This window comes from Rhinatrema bivittatum, chromosome 6 (assembly GCF_901001135.1).
Source record: "Rhinatrema bivittatum chromosome 6, aRhiBiv1.1, whole genome shotgun sequence".
Taxonomy (NCBI): Eukaryota; Metazoa; Chordata; class Amphibia; order Gymnophiona; family Rhinatrematidae; genus Rhinatrema; species Rhinatrema bivittatum.
This window is the reverse complement of record NC_042620.1, coordinates 249217414-249239152: the sequence shown is the minus strand read 5'-3', so window position 1 is coordinate 249239152 and position 21739 is coordinate 249217414. Positions and strand designations below refer to the sequence as shown.

The window sequence follows — 21739 nt, the reverse complement described above, 5'->3', positions numbered from 1 at the left end:
CCTGGCCAAATCCAAGATCCTTCATCCAATTTTTATCCTCCTTGACCTATCTACTGCTTTCAAAACTGTTGATCACCACCTGAACCTTGATGCTCTGTCCTCGCTTAGATGGTAACTTTAAAACAAGCACACAAGCGTCTAAACGCGTGTATGGTTGCACAAGTGGACATATGCTGTAATTTTAAATCATGCTCGCAGTTGTGCGCATAGGATTTAAAATATGCCTACTGCACAAAAGTGTGCTCCCAATTTTAAGCCATTACTCGAGCAAACATTATTTTGCGTATCTGCCGTAGAACTTTCTTGGCTTTAATGTATGAAGTACATTCCCAGTTTTATCAATAACTTCACCAGTTTGACCACTCTATTTTGAGGTCATCTAGACCCCTCTTGGTTCTTCAGCCTGCACTTCCCCCCAGTTGACCCTGTCGTGTTAGGCCTAAAACGTGATTTCTGTAGACCTACACCTCATCAGGAGCAGCAGTAAACATATGCGGCTAACAAGCCACCGTGTGCTGTGGCCTCCGATTTTAAAATAAGGATTTGCGCACACGTCTGTTGGCCCCTGTCCTGGAATACCCATGCCCTGCCCCCCCTTTTTTTTTTTTTTTTTAAACTTGTGCATATACACGTGTGATTAGTGGTTTAAAACATCTGCGTCACTCACGTGCAGCCCAGATACTTGCATATATGGGCCTTTGGGCACGAGCAACATTTAAAAAAAAAATTTGCCTGTAGATTTTGGGACCCTGTTCTTATTCACTTTCAGTCAAATAAGTTGCATCACATGACCTTCAATAGTTTTTTTTTAGACTATTTTCAGAAATTGTCATTCATAACTTAGGATCTCATTTACTAAGGCTTTTTTCTCAGTGGGTCTCTGGGAAAAATGTTTAGTAAATTAGACCCTTGATGCTTTTCAGGTCAATATTCAAAAGATCTAGACTTAGGGAATTGGGTGTCTAGAGCTTCCTAAATAAAAATTTCACTTTATTGAGCATCCAAAATTAGGAACCAATTTTATTTAGAGCCTAGGGTTGCCAACTAGCTCCAGATTTTCAGGACAGGCTGATCCAGTTCTGGTTTCATCCCACTGTATGCAGTGACTTGTTGACTTGCTTTTCAAAGATCTGAATTAGAGAAGTCAAAACTACAAGTCTCTGCATGCCATGGGGTAAAACCAGTACTGGATCAACCTGTCCTGAACATCTGGAGCCAGTTGGCAACCCTGTAGATTCCTAAATTTAGGAATCTAAAAATGGGTGAGACTGCAGGGGGGGTCAGATTCGGAGAAGTAAGTTAGCACTGATTTCCATCTTTAGACACCTAATTTATGGGCCGATTCAGTATGGTGAGCTCGGCTGAGCGCACCTTTAGCCCTGGTTTGGCCGTGCATTTTTGACACGCTATTTTTACCCTTTATACAGTAAGGGGAATAGCGCATCGAAAAAGCGCGGCCAACCCCCCCAAAACTAATAGTGTCTGCAACATGCAAAAGCATGTTGATAGGCCTATTAGTTATTCCCGCCTGCCCAAAGGCAGAAGTTAATTTCGGCCGGCACAGGGAAAGTGTACAGAAAAGCAGAAAAAAACTGCTTTTCTGTACACCCTCCGACTTAATATCATAGCGATATTAAGTCGGAGGCCCCAAAATTAAAAAAAAAAATAAATAAAAAAAAAATTTAAATCTGCCTGCGGGTTGGAAGTCGGACGCTCAATTTAGCCGGCGTCTGTTTTCCGAACCTGTGGCTGTCAGCGGGTTCGAGAACCGACGCCGGTAAAATTAAGTGGCAGCTGTCAGCGGGTTTGTCAAAAAGGCGCTAGGGACACGCAAGTGTCCCTAGCACCTCCTTTTACAGTGGGCCCTCATTTAAATACTCGATCACGCACCCAGGAGAGTGGCCTGGGCGTGCGTCGGGAGAGCGGGCGCTCACTTCGGAGCACCGGCTCTCCCACGGTTTTTACTGTATCTGCCTGTGTGGAATCTAAACGTAGGTAAATAAATAGCAGGCCAAATTTAAGTGCCTCAATTTAGGATTCCTAAATTAAGAAACTATTTTTAGTTGAAGTTAGGCTCCTAAATTATATGCTGAACAGCTTCATGAGATTTTTCACCCTCCACTCTGAATTCCAGTCCAGCTTTAGCCTTAAGTCTCCTCCCTTGTTTAAGTCCTGCCGGCCACCAGAACCCAAGGGATCAGCCTGCGGGGAAGGTGGCTGCTATAAGCTGAAGTTCCCCTAGCCTAGTCTGTCCATGGAGCCCTGGATGTACTCACAGGGGTTCCCCAGCTGAGCTGGGTCCCAACCCTAACAGAATGACAAGGCCACACTATCCCTGCGGCAGTGGTTCCAGGACTCACCGTCTGTCTGGTAAGCTCAGCAAAAATTGTATTCCCTGCATTTGCAAGCACTGCCAGAGACATACCCCTCCAGGGTTTTTCAGGTGTTGGGAATGTGGGTCTCCCAATCCTGCCATGTGGGAGTGGGAGTAGTGCACTTGTGCAAATCCCACCTTTCGACAGACTTGTATGGATTGTGAAGTACATAAATTGACCTTTGATAAAAAAATGTCTGTGTTAAAATGTCCTGTCTCCTTCCCCTGCAACAAGGGGCAAAAACATAAATCAATAAAACCTGTGCCTAGACAGACCTCTGCTAATTGATTTACAACCATGTAATGTTCCTAGCAGACAGGCAGCAAAAGAGGAATGTTATAACCCAGGAATAAAAGGTATCTGTTGTGTCAGAAAAACTGTGTGTGTCAGAGAAACCTTGTTTGTCTTTTGCATTTAAAAACAGGGAAAACCCTCAACAAGAAAAACCAGTTCCCTGCCTTCTGCCCCTGATTACTGGGAATGTAAAAAATGTAAATGGCTGAATCCCACTTCCCAAGGGAAGTGCTTTATGTGCAAGGTGCTCAAAAGATTTACTGGCAAAGCACCTGTCACTTCTGTGGGAGATCTGTTTCAGCAGAGCCCACACACAAAGGAAAACTATTGTCAAATTGAAAGGGTAATTGCCTTGCTGCAGGATCCTGGTGTTTCTGCTAGTGAGAAAGCACCTGTGCAACAGGAGCTTGGTTTCACACTGGCTTTAATAAAAACTCACTTACAGAACCTTCAGCTTAGCACAAGAAATGGATCTCAGTGTCTAGCATTGGAGAGGGGAACACAGCTTCATTCGGCTCCCAGAACTCCTGCTCTCACTACCCCTAAGAATAACCCTGTACTGAAAGCGGAGAAAAAGAAGCATGAAACAGGAAAACAATCAGTTTCAAAAGTGCCTGCTTTATTAACGTGTTTCAGCATCCTCTACTACCAAGTTAACCATTGATACCTGCCTGTATTCTCTCCCCAGCACTGCTTGGTAGAAATGATGCCTGCACAGGAGGTGGTAAGATTCCCTTCTACAGCCTCTGATTAACACAGGTACTCGGGACCAGTCGTTCAGGCACTCGCTCAACATTACCCTTTATTACCTTTACAAATTGGACGCTACAACTGATTGGATAACAAATAAGGCCGCAGTTTATTAAACCTAACCCGAGCCAAACTTAACATTGTTCCAAAATAACTCCCCCGCCTCCACCTCCTCTGCCGCATGTCCTTCTTCACTTACCATCGCGGCCCAATGGCAAGCAGCTTGGAGCTCCGCCCCCCCCCTTCACCTACCCCGCCACGTCGTCGGCGAGGGTAGGCTTGCGGCCTGAGCATCGGCCCCCTCTTGCTCTTTAGGCCTTCTCGTGCAGCAGCCCCAAGCTGCACGAGCATTACCCCCCCCCTCCAACGTGCCCTTCCCAATTCCACATAATACACAACTAAATAGGGCTCGGGTTTCCGCCTACTGCGACATTCCAATAACATAACACAAACAAAGCGCAGAACGACATTAGGGCGGGAGGGAGGGAAGCAAAATCACCTCCTCTTGCTTGGCTGCCGGATCCCTCAATGACCGATCAAAGCTTACCCAGCTCCTTCCTTCTAACTTTGCCCAATGGCAGCGCAGCAATTCAAATTGCCACGCTGCCATTGGTTCCTTGTTACTCCCTCCCCTGCTTGCCCCCGCCCCCCCCCTTCTATCCCGGCTGCCTTTCCTCCCGCCCGATCCCGCGTTACTATCGGCGACACCGGGACAAGCCCGGTTCGCCTCCTTGTGTCTAATCCGTAGCTAAATGCTCAAAGCAGTGCTTTGAAGCCTGAATCTCCACCTATGCCTAATCTGCAGCGAATCAGTGTTCTAGCTCCACAGCCTTCAGCCTGCACCCTCTCCTGCTTAGGATCTAATCCAGGAGTGCACTCCACTCCAGATTTTTTGCCTTCCGCCGCTGGAGAAAGTTCGGTGCCTGAGAAGGATTTGGTATTCAGCACCGAGAGTTCACCATCACCTTATGAGAGTTTGTTATGCCTGTCGGTCGCAGACGGCTGCGACCACAAGTACTTACGTCCAGCACTACTCTCCTGTCCTCCTCAGGGCTGCTCACTGCGCGGGCTTGTCTACATCGCCGCGTTCCATGGGACTCTCCTCAGCGGCATGGACGCCGCTGCTCCCTGCTCCAACGCTGGGCCCTCCTAGGTGTGTGTATCATAGGCCCCGCCTTTGAAGCCTCTTCGGGGGGGGGAACCTCAGGGGCGTCCCGCTGTGATGACATCATTGGCTTCTCATTCTCCACAGTCGCCCCCAGCAAACTGACTTGGCAACAAGTTCCATCCTGAACTGAGCTCCTGCGGATTTCTGAGACATCGCCTGCTGCCGTTCTTTGGAGCCTGTCGGGCACCCGCTCCTCAGGGGTGAGTGTGCGCCTTGTTGCGGACTTGCTCCCTTGACCAACCCCGCTCCTCGGGCTGGCTCTGCACCTTTTGGGTCCAATCCTGCCTTGGCTCCAGCTATATGTGTCTCTTCTGGATCATCGCAGTATCAGTGAGTTCTACGCTCGGTCTCCTCGCTCCTGGAGGCTGTGCCTGTGTCCTTGTCTACTGACAGTGCTTGCCTGCTCCTCGAGCCGCGCCATCACTCCAGAGATCTACCTTGTCCTGCCCCACTCCTCGGGGCTGGATTCCAGCTTGTCCTTGCCTGGCAACTGTCCCGCTCCTCGGGTCAGCTACTGCTTTGTCTCTGGCATCACCTCCGCCCTCCGGGCTCCTATCTACACCAAGCAGCTGAGGCTGAGATTGGACTCTCCACCTGTGGGTGGTCTAGGCTCGTCCTACGTTCACCACAATGCAGCTGTGCCCCCTGGGGGCTGACTTCCCGGAGAACCTCTTTCGGTCTACCATCCTGTGGGGGTTAGCTACTGGTCCTTGGGGGCCTCACCATCACTGTGCCTAGAGCTCCCCGCTGTGCCGATAACCCGCCTCCTGATGGCGCGGACCTGTGGGGCTCCTCCCCACGGGCTGTAACAACTCGTGCCTCGGGCCAAGGGTCCACAAACCCACAAATCATAACAGAGTTTTAACCCTGTCTCAGTTTCCATCCTAAGTTCAGAGCCTGCTCTGTTCAGATCTCAACGGCCCAGGAGGGGAGCAGCTCCAGCCAAGACCAGCTGCCCCAGGAGTGGCTAAGGTTCAAGCAGTCCCTAGAGGAGTACAGCCAAGTTTCGCTACCTGAGGAGGAGTTCAGCTCCATCTCAGTTCTGCTACCCCAGGAGGGGAGCAGCCTAGTTCTGCTACCCCAGGAGAGGCCTAGTTCCAAGCAGTCCCCGGAAGGGTGAAGCCCCAGCCAATTTCTGCCACCCCAGGAGGGGTGCAGACTAATCACGCACCTCAAAGACTATAGTCCCCCTTTCCTGTGGGACACGGGCGGGGTGCTAAGTGGGGGTAGTTGTGATTTTGTTTGTCATGCAGCCTCCCAACCACCAGAGGTCCTCCGGGAGCTGCTCCTACCCTCTTTCCAACTTTAGTCTTGGTGGCCTCATGACTTGGAAAATCCCTGCCTCTTTAGCCCTGCCTCCATCTACACTCGGGGCCTTGTCATTGAATCGGCTCGGCTCCTTGCTTGGTTTCTCTTCTCTGTATACCTTGTGGCTCTCCACAGCCTTCTGCCTTCCCTTAGCCTTCCTGTTTCCAAACTTGCTCTTTGGCTCCCAAGTCTTCTGTCTCACGCTGGCCTTGCGGCTTCCCTATTCCTTTGTCTATAGCTTGCCCTCTGGCTCTTTAGCCTTTTGTCCCAAGCTTGCCAGTATTAGTAATCTCTGTCTTGCTCCAATGTTGCACCCCTGACCTTGGTTCCTGCCTGTGCTCCAGATGTCAGCCTGCAGCCCACACCCCCAGGCTTGTTCAGCTTCCCCTGAATTTGTTCCCCCTTCACCCCGGTTTCCAGTCCAGCATTGGCCTTGGGTCTCAGCCCTTGTTTAAGTGCTGCAGGCCGCCAGAACCCAAGGGCTCAGCCTGCAGGGAAAGTGGCTGGTGTAGGCCGAAGACCTCCTAGCCTAGTCTGCCTCTGGAGCCCTGGACTGTTCCCATGGGGGATCCCCAGCCGAGCTGGGTCCTCAGCCTTAACAAGTTGGTTGAGCATATGGGATTTATGGGGCTGCTCTTCCTATTAGCCCTCAATTACAAAATGTCCTCCAGGATCATTTTTAATGTGTGTGATCACTATCCTATACACTTTGTACTGTTCCCGGCTGCAGGCACAGCTGGCCATGGCAGAGGACGTGAAACAGGGTCAGGCAGCAGCTTTAGCGGGAACACACTAACAGGGTATGGATGGGCTGTGCTGCACATCTAAGTGATGGATGAGATCCATACCTTGGCCCATATCTTAGAGGCAATCAGGAGGATGATGGAGACAATACTAGATCAGAGGGACATGAATACTCCTGTTTTTCCTTTGTTATAGATGGTGACAGGAACATGATCATGGCAATGATTGATTGGAGCTACAAGAGAGCCGATGCTTTGTGCAAATGCTGCATCTCGCAATAAAGACTGCCCTTTGGGCTGTGTGCCAAGGAAGCCGATAAGAGAAGTGCAGGAACATAGCAGGGCATTTTAACCAGAGCACGAAGTGTGTGCAGCAGCTTTAACAGAAGCAGCAAGCGGTGGGGGGTGCCTCTGAACCACTTTATTCAGGATGCAGGCACCAAGAGGAGCTCCACCTATTTCACGACTCATTGGTTAGGGTAGCATCAGATGCCTGTGGATGCCTTTGGGGCAACAAAATTGATTACACATGACACAGGTGATGCACATTTTGAAGCCCTTTTACGGATACCCATGGAGGCCTCCAGTTCAACAATAGTTAGCCTGGGTAAGGTCACCTCCATAGCAACCACCTGGAGACATTACAGGGTTTCTGGCAGGAGCACAGAATGGTGCTTGAAGTTGCAACTGCAAAATGGGCTCCAATCCCTCATCCAGCTGGATTCTTACATGCTAGCCATCCTGTGTGACCAACAGATAAATGGGAATGTCATCCTGCAGTTCAGCACTCTGACTTGTTAGAAGGAAAAGGTGGCTGGGTTGCAGGAAGTACAAAAAGCAGAATAGCAATGCAGCAAAGGAAAGACTGGGCTCTCCTTGAAGTGCTGCCAGCATTAGCAGCTGTCAGCCTACCACTTTCTTCCTGTTATTGTTTGTAAGGATTTTGGGTGGACCCCTGGACTCTGTGGCAGATGACCACGCCCACGGGGGAAGGTCCCGTGAGGGGCCACAGGCCAGGCTCAGCTTAGGACACACACAGTTAGATCTTTTATTAGACAGTAATGGTGAGCCACCAGAGGTGGCGGTAGTGAGCTGGAATATAGCCCGGCTGGGCTTGTAGTCCCTCAGGCTCTGGAACAGCGATCCCTCAATGGCTGTGCTGTAGTGGAGAGAAACTGAGATCGTGAGTAGCAGCAGTAATGCAGGGTTCAGGATTAGAGCCTCGTTGGCAATGTACTCACGCAGCGGTCTCTCGGTATGGAGCACAGGAGCTGAAGTAAAGGCAGGCCCCTGGGGAGCGAGTACCTGGTTCCAGGGAACAGCACTGAGAGATAGAGATGGTAACTCACAGATGGTATAGGCAGCGGTGTCTTCCAGGCAGAAGTGAGGTCCAAGTAGCGAGTCCAGGAAAATGGGCCCTCGAGGAGCAAGTACTGGTTCCAGACAGCGACCTGAAAGAGAAGAGAGAGAGAGGCCCCCAAGGAGCGGGTACCCCAATAGAGTAGTCCAAGTGGAGGCAGAGTAGCTAGGACGGAGAGCGAATCCCTTCCATAGACAAATCTTTGCTAACTCGTAGGCTAGCAATCGCGTAGGCTATTTGTATTCTGGATGCATGACGTCATCACAGGGGGACGCCCCTGAGGTTCGCGCCACTGAAGGTACTTGAAGCAGGGCTGTGCGGTGCGCGCACCCTAAGGCAGCTGAACAGCATGGCGGGAGGCAGCGCCCAAGCCGGTCCGGGGACGCCGGAGAGGATGGCAGGCAGACGCCACGGCAGCCAAATGTCCATCAACCGCAGGAGGTGTCGCCAAAGAGGTAAGGAGGGTGGAGTGGAGACGTCGGGCAGCAACGATCGCAACACTTCCCCAGCTTTGTCTGTTACTCCCCTCATCCACGGCCACTACAGAGCAGGCTCTCTCGACACTGACCACAGCTTCAGCAGTTGGCAACAAAGAGCAGTATCCCACTCTATCAAAGAAGACTTTTGCACAAACATCAGTTCTGCAGTACCTTGCAGAGCTCATCAAGGTCACAGCCAATGCTATCAAATAATGAAACAGAAAATTCCTCCTGCTGGGAGACTATTATCAAAGGCACTAGCCTGGGGATGCTGGAGAGAATGAGACGTGACTTAAGGAAGCTGGTAGAGTGGTCGAAGATATGGCGGCTGAGATTCAATGCCAAGAATTGCAGAGTCATGCATATGGGGAGTGGAAATCCGAAAGAATTGTATTTGATGGGAGGTGAAGGACTGATGTGCACGGAGCAGGAGAGAGACCTTGAGGTGATTGTTTCGCCGACTTCAGATTGTTAGACACTATGTGACAAGGCGATAGCTAAAGCCAGAAGAATGCTGGGCTGCATAGAGAGAGGAATATCTAGTAAGAGAAAGGAAGTGATATCCCCTTGTACAGGGCCTTGGTGAGGCCTCATCTGGAGTACTGTGTTCAGTTCTGGAGACCGTATCTCCGAAGGGTCAGAGACAGGATGGAGGCGGTCCAGAGAAGGGCGACCAAAAAGGTGGATGGTCTTCATAAAATGACTTATGAGGAGAGATTAAAGAACCTAAATATGTACACCCTGGAGGAGAGGAGGAGCAGAGGTGATATGATACAGACTTGCAGATACTTGAAAGGTTTTAATGATTCATGGTCAACAACAAACCTTTTACAATGGAAAAAAATCAGTAGAACTAGCTGTTATGTTGTGAAGAAAGTCAATAGTGGACCCTTGGGCCGGCTGATATGGACGACGTCCACAGTTGGTAATGAGCCGGGAGGCGGAGCTTAGCTGGAGCTGAAGGATGACGTCTTCACCCTGGAAACCCGAGACCCCCCCAGGAGGGACCCGTAGGGGTCCGAGTCGCTGGGACTTAGGAGAATCGTGAAGAAATCCGAGGATCGCAGCTGGCTGAGGGTAAGGAGAATCGTGAAGAAGTCCGAGGATCGTGGCTGGCTGAAGGCAAGGAGAATCGTGAAGAAGTCCGAGGATCGTGGCTGGCTGAAGGCAAGGAGAATCGTGAAGAAGTCCGAGGATCGTGGCTGGCTGAAGGCAAGGAGAATCGTGAAGAAGTCCGAGGGTCGTGGCTGGCTGAAGGCAAGGAGAATCGTGAAGTCGGAGCTGGAGTCAAGGCGCAGCAGGAACGAGCTGGAACCTGAGCTGGAAGCAAGGCACGGCTGGAACAAGCAGGAACCAGAGCTGGAAGCAAGGCACGGCTGGAACAAGCAGGAACCAGAGCTGGAAGCACGGCACGGCTGGAACAAGCAGGAACCAGAGCTGGAAGCACGGCACGGCTGGAACAAGCAGGAACAAGGCAACTAACCACTCAAGGAGCGACCACGTTGCAAAGGCAAGGTAAGGCAGTCAGACGCTGGTTTAAATAGCCAGCCAGCGTCTGACGTCAGGAACAGGGTGTTTCAGCACTTCCGGGTGCTGGACCTTTAAGAGCCCCCTCCTCGCGCGCGCGCGTGCCCAGGCAGTGGGAGGAGTCAGGCTCGGCCTTCGGCGGCGTCTCCACGTGGAGGGAGACGCTGCCATGCGGCCCTACAGGCCCCAGACGCGGCGGATCGCGGCAGCCCCGGGGGAGCCGGCAGAAAGGTAAGGACCCGGTCGCTAGCCTGGCGACCGGGACCGCAACACTAGGGGTCACAATTTGAAGCTCCAGGGAGGAAGACTCAGAACCAATATCATGAAGTATTTCTTTACGGAGAGAGTGGTGGATGCCTGGAATGCCCTTTTGGAGGAAGTGGTGAAGACTAAAACTGTGAAAGATTTCAAAGCGGCGTGGGATAAACACTGTAGATCCATAAAGGCTAGAGGATGGGAATGAAGAGTAGAGCCATGGGGGTGGCTTGTGGGAATGTTAACTACCTACCTGGTGATTACTACCCTTACTCAAAAAAATCCCTTGCAAGGTTAATGCAACCCCAACATTGCTCTCTGCTTCAACAGCAAAGGGCAATGTGGAAAAGGGGATTTGCATTCGGATATGAACCGAAAAGGACTGAACTTCACAATCTGGGTAAAGAAATAAACGTGGGGGTAGCTTGCTTATTACGGCGGTTACTACCCTAAACCAATTAAGCCTGATACATCACGCTGAAAGCATATACAGCATTGCTATCTGCTTCAATGGTAGGGGGAAGTGAGGAAAACAGGATTTACATTCAGACATCATCCAACAAGGCATCAATCTGTACAATCTGAGTAAACAAGCATCAGGGAAAGTTGCTTGATGCGGCGGTTACAACCCTTAACCATAAGCCTTATGCTCACCTTTAATGCAACTCCAACATTACTCTCTGCATCAATGGCAGGGGGTGGCAGGAAATTTGAATCAAACAGTTACCAACAAGAGCCCTGAAGTTGGTGGCTGGTGAAACAGATAAGTATGGGAAAATAAGTGTGGAAGCTTGCTGGGCAGACTAGATGGGCTGATTGGTCTCTTTCTGATGTCATTTCTATGTTTCTATGAAAGGGAAGCTATGTTTAAATGCTTTCATGGAGCCTCAGTCTAGCAGATATGCAAAACAGATTGTTAATGTATTTAAAGAAGAAAGTAGGGACAATGAAATTAATGTTATAATCTAATGGAAGCCCAGTGAGCATGCTAGAAACAGCATCTCTGTAGTATACAGAGATTTCCACACCTTGGGAAAGGAGTTTGGGCACTTGGTGAAAGACCATAGCTTTTTCAGAAGTTCTACCTGTTCACGGAAAGGGAGAGGAAAGGTTACACCATGTAAACAACTTCACTATATGGCTCAAAAACCGGCATAAAGCAAAGGCTTTAGATATAAGAAAATTATTACTTACCTGCTAATTTTCGTTCCTGTAGTACCATGGATCAGTCCAGACCGTGGGTTATGTCCCCAATCCAGCAGATGGAGTCAGCCAAAACTTTGAGGGGGCGTCACCATAAGTAGAACTACCCCCTCTGCAGGAGTTCAGTATCGAGTATATCAAAGCCCGAGTAGAAAAACCCGAACCCCCTCATTGAATCAAGTTTATAGAAAAGTGGCAACAACCAGCCATGTAACTGTAAAAACAGACTAACAGTGGGCGTCCTACAACGGGTAGGAGGCAACAAGGACAACACGTCAACTTGTGAGGCACTGAGGCTGGGACAACAGTGAAAAATGGACAAGTGGTGAAGTACAGAAACCCTTACCGTTCCCACGAGCAAGATGAAGCAGGAGTAGAAAACCCAAAAGCGGTGGGCGTCTGGACTGATCCATGGTACTACAGGAACGAAAATTAGCAGGTAAGTAATAATTTTCTTTTCCCTGTACGTACCTGGATCAGTCCAGACCGTGGGATGTACCCAAGCTTCCCTAAATCGGGTGGGGTCCTGCGAGGCCTGCTCGGAGAACCTGTTCACCAAAATGTCCCGTGACTGAAGAGGCGAGGTGTAGGCGGTAATGCCTCGCGAACGTGTGCAACGACTTCCAGGTAGCCGCCCGACAGATCTCCTGGGATGAGACCGAGCGCGCCTCCGCCCAGGAGGCCGCCTGAGACCTTGTAGAATGCGCTACAATGCCAGGCGGAGGCGTCCGCCCCGCCCCAACATAGGAAGCGGCAATACCCGCCTTCAGCCATCTCGCAATGGTTGTCTTGGAGGCCTGGGAGCCTTTCTTCGGACCGGACCAAAGGACAAATAGATGGTCGGAAGTCCGGAACTCGTTGGTAGCCTCCAGGTATAGACGCAGTGTGCGTTGAACATCCAAGAGTCGGAGAGACTTCGGCTCGGAGGCGGAAAAGGACGGCAACTCCACCGTCTGGTTCACATGAAAAGCAGAGACCACCTTCGGTAGGAAGGAAGGGACGATGCGGATCGAGACTCCCGAGTCGGAGAACCGGAGGTAGGGTTCCCTGCACGATAGCGCTTGTAACTCTGATATACGCCGAGCGGAGCAGATTGCCACCAGAAATACCGCCTTGAAGGTGAGATCCTTGAGTGTCGCGGTGCGCAAAGGTTCGAACGGAGGCCCCGACAGGGCTCGCAGCACCAGGTTGAGACTCCAGGAGGGACAAGGATCCCGTAGCGGAGGCCGGAGGTGCTTGACACCCTTGAGGAACCGAGCAATGTCCGCGTGCTGCAAGAGAGAGCCCCCATCACGCAACAACGACCCAAGAGCGGCAACTTGGACTCTCACCGAGTTGTAGGCTAGTCCCTTGTCCACCCCGTCTTGCAGGAACTGAAGGATCTGAGGGACCGAAGCCGTTGTGGGGCTAGTGTCCTGGCTGGCACACCACCTCTCGAACACCTTCCAGACGCGAACGTAGGCCACCGACGTGGACGTCTTGCGCGCCCGCAGCAGCGTTGATATTACCGCCTCCGGGTACCCCCCTGCGCCGAGGCGTCGCCTCTCAAAAGCCAGGCCGCAAGACAGAAAGAGTTCTGCCTGCTCGAAAAATACCGGGCCCTGGGTAGGAGGAAGGGGAGGTGGCCCCAGCCTGATCGGTGCCGTCGACCACCAGCTGCAGCAGGTCCGCGAACCAAGGGTCGCCTGGGCCATTCGGGGCGACGAAGATCACCGTCCCGAATGTCCTTCTATTCTGCGGAGCATCCGGCCGTACTAGGGGCCACGGTGGAAAAGCGTAGAGCAGGCAGATGTGCCGGCCATGGAAGTGCCAGGGCGTCCACCCCCTCGGCACCGCGCTCTCTTCGCCGCTGAAGAAGCGGGGAGCTTGGCGTTAGAGCGGAGCCATCAGGTCTAGGTGGGGAGCCCCCCACCGATGAACGAGAAGCTGCGTCGCCTCGTCGGACAGAGACCACTCCCCGGGATCCAGCCGTTGACGGCTGAGGAAGTCCGCTTGAACATTGTCCACCCCGGCGATGTGTGACGCTGCCAGCCGGACGAGATGACGCTCCGCCCATTGCATGAGCAGCGCTGCTTCCAGCGCGACTTGTGGACTGCGCGTGCCTCCTTGGCGATTGATGTAGGCCACGGTGGTCGCATTGTCCGATAGCACTCTGACCTCGCGGTTTCGGAGGAGCGGGAGAAAGTGCCGCAGGGCGAGCCTGACCGCCCTGGTCTCCAGACGGTTGATGGACCAAGTCGCCTCCACCGCCGACCACGTTCCTTGCGTGGCGCTGCGATCGCAGACCGCGCCCCAGCCCGCTAGACTGGCATCGGTGGTTACCACCACCCAATCCGGTAAGTCGAGGGACACGCCTCGGGCTAGGTTCGCCGGATCCAACCACCAGCCCAGACTGTCCCTGGCCTTCTGAGGAAGTGGCAGAATCATCTGGTAGTCCTGCGAGACCGGCTTCCAACGGGAGAGGAGCGCCCACTGCAAGGGCCGGAAATGTGCAAACGCCCAGGGGACCATATCTATGGTGGATCCCATCACCCCCAGGAGTTGCAGGTAATCCCAGGAGGTGGGTTCCGGTAACACAGAGAATCGTCGTATGTGATCCCGCAAAGAAAGCGCCTTGTCCTGACGCAAGAAGACTTTGCCCAGCCGGGTGTCGAAGGTCGCCCCCAAGAAATCCAAGCGCTGTGAGGGTACGAGGGAGCTCTTGGAGAAGTTCACCCCCATCCCAGGGAATGCAGAAACTGTAGCACCCTGGACACGGCCGCCTGGCCATGGGTGAACGACTTCGCGCGAATGAGCCAGTCGTCCAGATAGGGATGAACCAGGATACCCTCCCTCCGGAGAGCCGCAGCCACGACTACCATAATCTTGGTGAAGGTGCGTGGTGCCGTCGCCAGTCCGAACGGGAGAGCTATGAACTGGAAATGCTGGTCCAGTATCTTGAATCGCAGAAGACGGTGATGATCCGGCCGAATGGGGATGTGTAAGTAAGCCTCCGTGAGGTCCAAGGAGGCAAGGAACTCCCCCCGATGCACCGCTGCGATCACCGACCGCAGCGTTTCCATGCGAAAACGGAGCACTCGGAGGGACTTGTTGACCTCCTTGAGATCCAGAATGGGCCGAAACGACCCGTCCTTCTTTGGCACAACGAAGTAGATTGAATAGTGGCCCAAGCCCACCTCTCCGAAGGGCACGGGCGCAATAGCGCCTATCTCCTGAAGCCTGTTCAGCGTTGACTGCACCGCCTGCCGCTTGAGGGCCGAGCCACAAGGGGAAAATACGAAGCGACTCTTCGGTGGCCGGACAAATTCCAACGCGTAACCCAGCTTTACGGTGTCCAAGACCCACTGGTCTGAGGTAATCCGCGCCCACTCCCTGTAGAAAAACTTCAGACGCCCCCCGATCCTGGGGACGGTGAGTGGGCGACTCTGGCAATCATGTGAAGACTTGGAGGAGGGGTTAACCTGTCCGAGAGCGGGGCGCGCGGGCCTGCGGCGCGCAAGGAGCGCGACCAGGGTGTGGGCCCGGGAAGCGGGCGGCCTGGAGCCCCCCGGCCTGTAGCTCCTTGTAACGCCGCTGCGCCCTGGCTCTACGTCCGGACGACGCAAACGCCCCTGGGAAGGGCGATATCTATCCTCCGGGAGGCGGTGAACCGCATTTTTCCCCCAGCGACTTGATGAGCTGGTCCAGATCCTCCCCAAAGAGGAACTTACCCTTGAAGGGTAGGGAGCCCAGACTCGACTTGGAAGACGTATCTGCCGCCCAATTGCGAAGCCACAGCAGCCGTCTGGCCGCCACCACCGAGACCATCGCTCTTGCCTGGACGCGGAACAGGTCATACGAGGCATCCCGCCCCGTACGCCACTGCAGCTTCTAACCTGTCCGCCTGGGCGGCCTCCGGCCGCTGGCAGATCCTGGGAGGTGAGAAGTTGTTGAACCCACAGGAGGCTTGCCCGCTGGGCGAGTGAACTGCACATCGCTGCTCTCATACCCAGCGCGGAGACCTCGAAGACTCTTTTCAGGAAGATCTCCAATTTGCGATCTTGTGTATCCCGCAGGCCGTGCCCCCTGTCACCGGGATTGTCGTCCTCTTCGTGACCGCCGAGACTGCAGAGTCAACTCTCGGAACCTTGATGAGATCCAGGAAATCTTGAGGTAGCGGGTACAGCCGTTCCATGGCACGACCCACTTTCAGAGTCGCCTCGGGGGTATCCCATTCCCTCGTGAGGAGCTGCAGGAACGAGTCGTGAATGGGGAAAGCCCTCGCCCTCGGGCGCAGGGCCGCCAGGACCGGATCTCCTTTCTTTGAGGATGTGACCACCGCCGGCGCTACTGGGCAGGCGGGTCAGGCGGCGGATCCAGATCCAGCTCCTGAATGATGCGTGGGATGAGCTCGTCCAGCTCTTCCCTCTGGAAAAGGCGCAGCGTACGCGGATCGTCCCCCTCCGTCGTGGCGTCCCCTTGCCCCAGATCCATGAAGTCCGGGTCAGGGTCCACTGGGTCCGGCGCCGCTCCCCCTGTCGCTGGCGAAACCCGAGCACGTGCGGGAAGACGAGGGGCCCCCGCTCCCGCCGCAACGGGGGGGGCCTGAGCCGAAGGCGAGGTCCGGCATATCTTGGCAGGGGGGGGGTCCACCGGTGTATCCAGGCCCTGCAGGTATGCCGTGTGCATAAGAAGGACGAACTCCGGGGAAAACCCGGTCGCCGCGGGGCTCTGGAGGGGGGCACGTCCGCGCTCTCCTGCCCCTGCGGGCCCTGCTCCGGCAGCAAGGTCGGGGGCGAGTCCGGCTCCGACTCCCTGTCATTCGCTCTCTCCTGAGGTGCCGCGGGGCGCCGAGCGCTCAAGATGGCCGCCGTTCCCGCCAGGCCTGTGGGAGGGGCCCGCCCCCGGCGTCCTGGCAGAGGCGCTAGAAAAAAGAAATCGGCAACGGGCTGTGAGGTGCCTTCCCCCCCGGGAAGACACCGGGCACAGATGCCCTCCCTGGAGATGCGGGACCCCGGTTCGCCGCAAGCCGCGCAGCGCGTCGGCCGCGGCATCGCAGTGCCGAAAAAAACCGCGAAAAACGAAAGTGCTCAAAAAGATAAAAAAGTGAGCCTCGGGGTCCCGCGAGCCGAAACGCCGCCGCCGCGGGGGGGCCCGATGGCCTGCACTGCCCGCCGACGTGAAGAATAAGAAGGCGCGGGGGGGCCCTCCTGGCCGCACTACCCGAAGAAGAAAAAGCCTGCCTGCCTGCCTTTCCGAGCCGCCCACGAGGCGCTCAAGATGGCCGCTGGCAATGTGGCAAGCGCGGAGAGGCCGGTGCTGTCGGCCTCCGCGAGGTAGCAGGGGAGTTTGGGGAGCTGAAAGTAAAGAAACACCAACTTACCCCGTCTGTAGATGAAAACAAGGAAGACACAAACAGAGGGTAGAGAGAAACAGCACCAAAAGGAAGTCCCCGCCTCTCAAATGTAAATCAATTAACTTTTTTTTTTTTTTTTTTTCTTTTTTTTTTTAAAGAACAAACTTGATCCAAAACAACTAACTATAATAGACAGAGAAGAAAAACCCAATCAAGGGAACAATGGTTACAGGTAATCGGGAACAAGCCCAGATTCCCCTACTCGCATCTGCTGGAGTCAGAAGATACTGAACTCCTGCAGAGGGGGTAGTAGTACTTATGGTGACGCCCCCTCAAAGCTTTGGCTGACTCCATCTGCTGGAATGGGGACATAACCCACGGTCTGGACTGATCCAGGTACGTACAGGGAACGCACCGTCTTCCGTGTTGATTTATTGGATTCCATAAATAATGACAGTATCTCTAACGCCTGAGCAGGTGCGCGCCTAAGCACCAGTGATCGTCCGTCGGTACGGCTCGATATAACGGCTGAGGCAGGGAGCTCAAAGTCCTTGATCTAAAAAAATACCGACTTTGGAAAAATTGGAAAGTACCTGCAGGAGGAGCTGGAACGCAGGGAGAAGAAAGATGAAGTGGGCTAAACTAAAAAGATCTATAATAAGGACAACTAATCTTTAGGTACCCCCCCCCCCCCCAAATCCCCATCCCTCCCCCAGGCTAGTTTAGGTTTCCGATGCCAAGGAAGGGGTAAGTTACCAGAGAAGAAACAATATTACAACTTCTTTCCAGGTCTGGTCGCCTGAAGGGGATAAGACAATATCCCAAGTCTCCCCCCCTCCCCCCTCCCCGATAGCCTATCCTGGTCTCCCCCCACCTCCCTTTCCACAGATTTAAATACAGGGACACCCAGGTCAAAAGTTTTCAAAAATTTACTAGTGAACACTCAAATAGGACAAACGGGAGAACAGAATAATTGTAAAATTAAACAGCATGTAACTTAAAATGCGATAGTGAGACAGAAACGCACTGATTCACAACCTGCCAAAGTGTTAGTTAGGCAATAGTCTCATTCGCATCTATGCTGTTTCATTTATAACAGTAACCATATACATAAATAAGGTAAAGCTGGGTATCCAAAAGGAAAAAAAAAAAAAAGACTAAAGACTTGTCCACCACACAAAAAAAACACAACTGGGACCCAGTCCTGGCCTGGCTTAGTGGCAAGCTGGGGTTTTATTTTTCCTGGGCTTTGATGCCCACCTCTCAGGGGGTTCTATTCCTAACTCGCTCAAAGCTCCTCAACGCACTTCCATGGGCAGCACAAACCCGCCTTAGCAAATCAGTAGAGTCCGAATTTCTGGGGGACCCAGCTGGAACTAGTGGGGTTACTTTCCCTCTCTTCAAAAGTTGTCCATCTACTCAGGCAGGGAAAGATGAAAGACTTCTCTATAAACATGCCACCCCCCCCCCCCCCCCCCCTCTGGAGAATCTCTGATCACTTACCTGGTATGTTTTCGCCTTGGCAGGGTGTACGGGCAGATCCCCTTTCCAGCCAATCTGAGATGGTTGCAGCCGTTCCCTTCTACTCGCTGGGTTCCTAGGAACAGCTCCTTTAACACCCAACACAGCAAAGAAAAGCGCTCCTGGTCTGTAACCTTGTGGCGTGTCCTCTGTCTCTCTCTCTCTCTCTCTCTCTCTCTGCCCACAGCTGCCCAGGATTCAAACTGCAAAAAGGCACTTATTTTCTTATCATTTCTTATTGGGCTGGGACTCCCCAGCTCCCATTAGCACCTTGAGGTTAGGTGACTTCTTGGCTCACCAGCAAAACTATAATCACAGCAGGGAGTACAGAGTACTTGTTGTTAACCCCTTTGGCTGCTAGCTCAGCTGTAAATCAAGCTGCTTTAAGACACAAAGTTGTTGTAGGTCCAAGCTTCTTTCCAGCTCACGGCAGTCAGACGCTGGACAATCCTACGCTAATGTGAATGTGGTGAAAATGAAAATGTAAATTTACCTGCTCTGCAGGGTCCCGTTGCGCTGCTGCCACCCCTGGCGCTCTTGCTGTGCCCCTGAAGCAACGCTGGGGGTCTGTGCCCATGAGAAAGATGGGCCGATTTTTTTTATTATTTATTTAAATGAAGGTGCCCCGAGGTGATGGGGAGGTTTGGAACAGTCCCGGGAGCTGGATCGCCTGATTTTTCTTTTTTTTCTTGTGGTCCGAGGCGGAGGAAATGGAGGGGAGAGACTTGGCGGTTTCATGCCGGAGCGGGAGGCTGTGAGTGCTGCTGCCGCTCCGGGGACTTCCCGATGAAAGTGTGTCTGCCTTGCCGCCAGTGCCCGGCAGCCTGGGGAACTCCTGCCGGCACATGGGAAATAAAAAAACTTGCGAGTGCGGGACAGGGTGGCCAGGGTTTCATGAAAGAACAAGCACTTTTTTTTCCCCCCAAAAAAGCCCAAAACACGTGAGATTGAAACGTCAATCCCCTCACGCTCATTGCCCCCCCTCCTCTCATTGCTGACAGCAGGCTGAATCCATGCTTTTAGTTCACGTTCCTCTTCCCACGCTTTGCAGTACCTTTCACCCTACTTAGCCCAGTTCCTTACTGTAGCCATAGTAGATCAAAACCATTTAGTAGTGTAGCAGCCAATGACAGAAACAGTAGGTATGGACTGGCTTTCTTACAAAGTTGATCTTCTGCAAGGAGAAGAAATGAAAGAAAAAAAAAGCAAAATTAGATGAAAGCAAAAGTGGTGTAGAACAAATAAAAAAAATAGCATTACAAGTCTCCATGTCACATTTTTTTTTACCTGTAGTCAGCAGGTATGGACAAGCTTTTTGTCAAAATAAGGATTTCTTACAAAGGTGATCTGCTGCAGGGAGAAGAAATGAGAAAAAAAAATAGATGAAATCAAGAGGTGTAGAACAAATTAAAAAACACCAGCCCCACACCCTCATTCCCTCCTCCGAGCACATCCCTGGCCCCCACACACTCATTCCCTCCTCCGAGCACATCCCTGGCCCCCACACGCTCATTCCCTCCTCCGAGCACATCCCTGGCCCCCACACGCTCATTCCCTCCTCCGAGCACATCCCTGGCCCCCGCACGCTCATTCCCTCCTCCGAGCACATCCCTGACCCCCACATGCTCATTCCCTCCTCCGCGCATATCCCTTGTCCCCATAAGCTCATTCCCTCCTCCGAGCACATCCCTGGCCCCCTCACGCTCATTCCCCTCTCCGAGCACATCCCTGACCCCCACATGCTCATTCCCTCCTCCGAGCACATCCCTGGCCCCCGCACGCTCATTCCCTCCTCCGAGCACATCCCTGGCCCCCGCACGCTCATTCCCTCCTCCGAGCACATCCCTGGCCCCCGCACGCTCATTCCCTCCTCCGAGCACATCCCTGGCCCCCTCATGCTCATTCCCTCCTCCGAGCACATCCCTGGCCCCCTCAAGCTCATTCCCCTCCTCTGAGCACATCCCTGGCCCCCTCACGCTCATCCCCTCCTCCGAGCACATCCCTGGCCCCCGCACGCTCATTCCCTTCTCCGAGCACATCCCTGGCCCCCACACGCTCATTCCCTCCTCCGAGCACATCCCTGGCCCCCACACGCTCATTCCCCTCCTCTAGGCACATCCCTGGCCCCCACACGCTCATTCCCCTCTCTGAGCTCATCTCTGGCCAACAAACTCTCATTCCCCCCTCTGAGCACATCCCTGGCCCCCACACGCTCATTCCCTCCTCCGAGCACATCCCTGGCCCCCACACGCTCATTCCCCTCCTCTAGGCACATCCCTGGCCCCCTCACGCTCATTCCCCTCTCCAAGCACATCCCTGACCCCCACATGCTCATTCCCTCCTCCGAGCACATCCCTAGCCCCCGCACGCTCATTCCCTCCTCCGAGCACATCCCTGGCCCCCGCACGCTCATTCCCTCCTCTGAGCACATCCCTGGCCCCCGCACGCTCATTCCCTCCTCCGAGCACATCCCTGGCCCCCACACCCTCATTCCCTCCTCCGAGCACATCCCTGGCCCCCATAAGCTCATTCCCTCCTCCGAGCACATCCCTGGCCCCCTCACGCTCATTCCCTCCTCCGAGCACATCCCTGGCCCCCATAAGCTCATTCCCTCCTCCGAGCACATCCCTGGCCCCCTCATGCTCATTCCCTCCTCCGAGCACATCCCTGGCCCCCACACGCTCATTCCCTCCTCCGAGCACATCCCTGGCCCCCACACTCTCATTCCCCTCTCTGAGCTCATCTCTGGCCAACAAACTCTCATTCCCCCCTCTGAGCACATCCCTGGCCCCCAAACGCTCATTCCCTCCTCCGAGCACATCCCTGGCCCCCACACGCTCATTCCCCTCCTCTAGGCACATCCCTGGCCCCCACACGCTCATTCCCCTCTCCGAGCTCATCTCTGGCCACCAAACCCTCATTCCCTCCTCCGAGCACATCCCTGGCCCCCACACGCTCATTCCCCTCTCCGAGCACATCCCTGGCCCCCACACTCTCATTCCCCTCTCCGAGCTCATCACTGGCCCCCACAAGCTCATTCTCCTTTCCGAGCACATCCATGGCCCCCACACGCTCATTCCCCTCTCCGAGCTCATCACTGGCCCCCACACGCTCATTCCCTCCTCCGAGCTCATCACTGGCCCCAAGCTCATTCCCCTCTCCGAGCACATCCATGGCCCCCACACGCTCATTCCCCTCTCCGAGCTCATCACTGGCCCCCACAAGCTCATTCTCCTTTCCGAGCTCATCTCTGGTCACCAAACACTCATTCCCCCCCTCCGAGCTCATCTCTGGCCCTCAAATGCTTATTCCCCCCTCCGAGCTCATATCTGGCCCCTCACACTCATTCCCTCCTCCAAGCTCATCTCTGGCCCCCAAACCCTCATTCCCTCCTCCCCACCCCTCTCCGAGCTCATCTCTG

The 21739-nt window shown here is 53.8% G+C and overlaps 1 protein-coding gene across 2 annotated transcripts in view; it reads right to left on the bottom strand.

Moving 5' to 3' along the window:
* The window catches only part of LOC115094075 (sulfotransferase 1C4-like), a 113351-nt gene extending 94227 nt beyond the window's left edge, over positions 1 to 19124 (bottom strand). The window contains exon 1 of one of the 2 annotated variants that reach the window (XM_029606762.1): positions 18812 to 19124. The gene's annotated coding sequence lies outside the window, so the exon portion shown is untranslated. Of the gene's footprint in view, positions 1 to 18300; positions 18575 to 18811 lie in introns of those variants that run through there. The other variant, XM_029606764.1, reaches the window with a different exon arrangement.
* Between the last annotated feature and the right edge of the window lie 2615 nt (positions 19125 to 21739).